The sequence below is a fragment of the Rhipicephalus microplus genome, chromosome 5 (genome assembly GCF_043290135.1).
Source record: "Rhipicephalus microplus isolate Deutch F79 chromosome 5, USDA_Rmic, whole genome shotgun sequence".
In the NCBI taxonomy this organism is placed as follows: Eukaryota; Metazoa; Arthropoda; class Arachnida; order Ixodida; family Ixodidae; genus Rhipicephalus; species Rhipicephalus microplus.
This window is the reverse complement of record NC_134704.1, coordinates 163965347-163971062: the sequence shown is the minus strand read 5'-3', so window position 1 is coordinate 163971062 and position 5716 is coordinate 163965347. Positions and strand designations below refer to the sequence as shown.

The following is a 5716-nucleotide window of genomic DNA, read 5'->3' as shown; positions in this document are numbered from 1 at the left end:
GGATGCCATCCAGAGGGTCGACTCCATCAAAGTCCTGGGAATGCTGATAGAGTCTACCGGCGCCAACAGCAAATCTATAGCCAAGTTAACTCGGAAAACAGACAGTGCGGTGCACCTCATACGCAGAGTGGCCAACAAAAGAAATGGGATCAAGGAAGACAACCTCATCAGGTTGATGCATGCGTTTGTTCTAAGCCACTTCACATACGAGGCAGCAATGCACAACTGGTCAATAGCAGAGTCCGAGACACTGAATGTGCTCCTCAGGAAAGTTATCAAGAAGGTCCTGGGCCTACCCATACATACCAGCACCGAGCGTTTGCTTGAGCTTGGCATACACAACACGCTCGAAGAAATAGCAGAAGCCCAAGAGAGAGCACAGTTTGCAAGGTTATCTACTACAAGGTCGGGGAGAATGATCGTGCAGGAGCTGGGCCAACACTCAATAGCAATTCGACGCAATTACAATGATATCCCTGACAACATCAGGGAGACTATCACGGTATCTCCTATACCGAGAAACATGCATCCAGAACACAACGTCGGAAGAAGAGTAGCGAGGGCCAGGACTATACTTCGTCAAGTCTCAAACGAGGAACGAGGGGTCGTATTTGTTGACGCGGCTTCCTACGCCAATGGGAAAGCGTTTGTGGCAGTGGTAGTCGATGGGGCTGGCCATGTCGTCAACTCAGCGACGGTCAGGACGAAAGACCCAATCATTGCGGAACAAGTGGCCATCGCCTTAGCACTCAAGATGGATAACATCGAAGTCGTCTACAGTGATTCCATGGCAGCACTACGGGCATTCGCCAAGGGGACGGTCTGTGAACAAACGCTGAAAATACTGCAAGGCAAGAACATAACACATCATCTTCTGAGTTGGTTCCCAGCTCACCTTGGACAAATCAACGATTCCCCTCCCAATCTCAACGAAGCAGCACACGAGGCGGCGCGAGAACTCTCCAACCGCGCCTCCCCGGCAATGCGTTCTACCGGTGAAGGGGATAACCGGGAAATTCTTACAACATATAACGAGCTCACTAAACATTTCTACCTGTCTACAAGGATTTTCCCTCCACCTCACAAAAATCTAACCCGGCCCCAAGCACTTACATTAAGGCTTTTGCAAACGCGGATGTACCCTACTTTGAAAATGTTACACATCATGTACCCTGACCTATACCCAAGTAATCTTTGTCCACATTGTGGGGAAATAGCTTCATTAGAACACATGCTCTGGCAGTGCATCAAATTCGCTCATTTATCGCACATCACCTCTGCCAGATGGGAGGCGGCAATCCGCAGCTCGTCCTTGGCAGATCAGCTCTGTGCTGTCCACCAAGCCCGCGAGGCGGGCTGAGGAGCTTGGCATCTCAGTCCCCACGTGGGAGCCGCCCGCAACACAGTGATCTGTGTTTTGGAGGACCAAATAAAAGTTTATCCAATCCAATCCAATCTAAGCGGACTCAGTGGCGAAACTCTAACACGTCTTCCTCCAGGTCAGAAGGGTGCGTGTTCGAATCAAGTCCGGGTCAAATTCTTTTTTTTATTATTTTCATCTGTCTATCCACTTATTTGTCTGTCTACAATGACTTGTCTCTTTACCTGTGCTTCATCGACAGAAGGCCGAGCAAAACATGCTACCGCGTGTGTGCGAATGGCTACACTAAGTGTACTCGGTGGCGATATGGTAGCACGTCTAACTCCAGATCACAAGGTTGCGTGTTCGAATCAGGTCCGGGTCAAATCCTCTTTTTTATTATTTCCATCTATCTGTATATCTACTTATCTGTATGTCTACAATGACTTGTCTCTTTACCTGTGCTTCATCGACAGAAGGCCGAAAAAACATGCTACCACGTGTGTGCGAACGGCTACCCTAAGCGGACTCGGTGGCGCAATCGTAGCGCGTCTGACTCCAGATCAGAAGGTTGCGTGTTCGAATCACGTCGGGGTCAAATTCTCTTTTTTATTGTTTTCAACTATCTGTCTACTTATTTGTCTGTCTACAATGACTTCTCTCTTTACCTATGCTTCATCGACAGAAGGCCGAGCAATACATGCTACTGCGTGTGTGCGAACGGCTACACTAAGTCAACTCAGTGGCGACCCGGTAGGAAGTCTGACTCCAAATCAGAAGGTTGCGTGTTCGAATCACGTCGATGTCAAATTCCCTCTTCTGTTATTTTCATCTATCTGTCTATCTACTTATTTGTCTGTCTACAATGACTTGTCTCTTTACCTGTGCTTCATCGAAAGAAGGCCGAGCAAAACATGCTACCACATGTGTGCGAACGGCTGCCCTGAGCGGACTCAGAGGTGCAACGGTAGCGCGTCTGACTCCAGATCAGTAGGTTAAATGTTCAAATCACGTCCGGGTCAAATTCTCTTTTTATTATTTTTATCTATCTGTCTATCTACTTATTTGTCTGTCTAAAATGACTTGCCGTGCCGCGGTGGTCTAGTGGCTAAGGTACTCGGCTGCTGACCCGAAGGGCGCGGGTTCGAATCCCGGCTGCGGCGGCTGCATTTCCGATGGAGGCGGAAATGTTGTAGGCCCGTGTGCTCAGATTTGGGTGCACGTTAAAGAACCCCAGGTGGTCTAAATTTCCGGAGCCCTCCACTACGGCGTCTCTCATAATCATATAGTGGTTTTGGGACGTCAAACCCCACATATCAATCAAAATGACTTGTCCCTTTACCTGTGCTTCATCGACATAAGGCCGTGCAAAACATGCTACCACGTGTGTGCGAACGGCTACCCTATAGGACTCGGTGGCGCAACTTTAGCACGTCTGACTCCAGATCAGGAGGTTGAGTGTTCTAATCACGTCTGCGTCAAATTCTCTTTTTAGTATTTTCATCTATCTGTCTATCTACTTATTTGTCTATCTGCAATGACTTGTCCCTTTACCTGTGCTTCATCGACAGAAGGTCGAGCAAAACATGCTACCGCGTGTGTGCGAACAATTACTCTAAGCGGACTCAGTGGCGCAACTTTAGCACGTCTGACTCCAGATCAGAAGGTTGCGTGTTCGAATCAAGTCCGGGTCAAATTCTTTTTTTTTATTATTTTCATCTGTCTATCTACTTATTTGTCTGTCTAAAATGACTTGTCCCTTTACCTGTGCTTCATCGACAGAAGGCCGAAAAAACATGCTACCACGTGTGTGCGAATGGCTACCCTAAGCGGACTCGGTGGCGCAATGGTAGCGCTTCTGACTCCAGATCAGAAGGTTGCGTGTTCGAATCACGTTGGGGTCAAATTCTCTTTTTTATTGTTTTCAACTATCTGTCTACTTATTTGTCTGTCTACAATGACTTCTCCCTTTACCTATGCTTCATCGACAGAAGGCCGAGCAATACATGCTACTGCGTGTGTGCGAACGGCTACACTAAGTCAACTCAGTGGCGACCCGGTAGGACGTCTGACTCGGGATCAGAAGGTTGCGTGTTCGAATCACATCGATGTCAAATTCTCTTTTTTATTATTTTCATCTATCTGTCTATGTACTTATCTGTGTGTCTACAATGACTTGTCTCTTTACCTGTGCTTCATCGACACAAGGCCGGTCAAAACATGCTACCGCGTGTGTGCGAACGGCTACACAAAGTGGACCCGGTGGCGACACAGTAGCACGTCTGACTCCTGATCAGAAGGTTGCGGGCTCAAATCACGTTCGAGTCAAGTTCTCTTTTTTACTATTTTCATCTATCTGTCTATCTACTTATTTTTCTGTCTACAATGAATCTTCTCTTTAGGTGTGCTTCATTGACAGAAGGCCGAGCAAATCATGCTACCACGTGTGTGCGAACGGCTACCCTAAACGGACGCAGTGGCGACACGGTAGCACGCCTGACTCCAGATCAGAAGGTTGCGAGTTTGAATCACGTCCGGGTCAAATTCGCTTTTTTATTATTTTCATCTATCTGTCTATCTACTTATTTGTCTACAAAGACTTGTCTCTTTACCTGTGCTTCATCGACAGAAGGCCGAGCAAAACATGCTACCACGTGTGTGCGTACGGCTACACTAAGTGGACTCGGTAGCGACCCGGTAGCACGTCTGACTCCAGATCAGAAGGTTTCGTGTTCGAATCACGTCTGGGTCAAGTTCTCTTTTTATTATTTTCGTCTGTCTATCTATTTATTTGTCTTTCTACAATGACATGTCTCTTTACCTGTGCTTCATCGACAGAAGGCCGAGCAATACATGCTACTGCGTGTGTGCGAACGGCTACACTAAGTCAACTCGGTGGCGACCCGGTAGGACGTCTGACTCCAGATCAGAATGTTGCGTGTTCGAATCACGTCGATGTCAAGTTTTCTCTTTTGTTATTTTCATCTATCTGTCTATCTACTTATTTGTCTGTCTACAATGACTTGTCTCTTTACTTGTGCTTCATCGACACAAGGCCGAGCAAAACATGCTACCATGTGTGTGCGAACGGCTGCCCTGAGCGGACTCGGAGGTGCAACGGTATGCGCCTGACTCCAGATCAGTAGGTTAAATGCTGGAATCACGTCCGGGTCAATTTCTCTTTTTATTATTTTCATCTATCTGTCTATCTACTTATTTGTCTGTCTAAAATGACTTGTCCCTTTACCTGTGCTTCATCGACATAAGGCCGTGCAAAACATGCTACCACGTGTGTGCGAACGGCCACCCTAAGCGGACTCGGTGGCGCAACTTTAGCACGTCTGACTCCAGATCAGAAGGTTGCGTGTTCTAATCACGTCCGAGTCAAATTCTCTTTTTAGTATTTTCATCTATCTGTCTATCTACTTATTTGTGTGTCTACAATGACTTGTCTCTTTACCTGTGCTTCAGCGACAGAAGGCCGAGCAAAACATGCTACCGCGTGTGTGCGAACGGTTACTCTAAGCGGACTCAGTGGCGCAGTTTTAGCACGTCTGGCTCAATATCAGAAGGTTGTGTGTTCGAATCAAGTCCGGGTCAAATTCTTTTTTTTATTCTTTTCATCTGTCTATCCACTTATTTGTCTGCCTACAATGACTTGTCTCTTTACCTGTGCTTCATCGACAGAAGGCCGAGCAAAACATGGTACCGCGTGTGTGCGAACGGCTACACTAAGGGTACTCGGTGGCGATACGGTAGCACGTCTGACTCCAGATCACAAGGTTGCGTGCTCGAATCACGTCCGGGTCAAATCCTCTTTTTTATTATTTTCATCTATCTGTCTATCTACTTATCTGTATGTCTACAATGACTTGTCTCTTTACCTGTGCTTCATCGACAGAAGGCCGAGCAAAACATGCTACCACGTGTGTGCGAACGGTTACCTAACGGACTCGGTGGCGACACAATAGCACATCTGACTCCAGATCAGAAGGTTGCGTGTTCGAATCACGTCCGGGTCAAATTCTCTTCTTTATTATTTTCATCTATTTGTCTATCTGCTTATTTGTCTGTGTACAATGACTTGTCTCGTTACCTGTGCTTCATCGACAGAAGGCCGAGCAAAACAAGCTACCGCGTGTGTGCGAACGGCTACGCGAAGTGGATTCGGTGCGAAACGGTAGCGCGTCTTAATACAGATCAGAGGGTTGCGTGTTCGAATCACGTCCGTGTTAAGTTCTCGTTTTTGTTATTTTCATCCGCCTATCTACCTCTTTGTCTGTCTACAACGACTTGTATCTTTACCTGTGCTTCATCGACAGAAGGCCGAGCAAAACATGCTACCACGTGTGTGCG

At 47.1% G+C, this 5716-nt stretch overlaps 2 non-coding genes across 2 annotated transcripts; both read left to right on the top strand.

Moving 5' to 3' along the window:
• Positions 1 to 1886: 1886 nt before the first annotated feature.
• Positions 1887 to 1958, top strand: TRNAW-CCA (transfer RNA tryptophan (anticodon CCA)). The gene has a single exon. It is a non-coding gene; the product is annotated as a tRNA-Trp (tRNA).
• Positions 1959 to 3192: 1234 nt separating this feature from the next.
• On the top strand, positions 3193 to 3264 carry TRNAW-CCA (transfer RNA tryptophan (anticodon CCA)). The gene has a single exon. It is a non-coding gene; the product is annotated as a tRNA-Trp (tRNA).
• The last annotated feature ends 2452 nt before the right edge of the window (positions 3265 to 5716 follow it).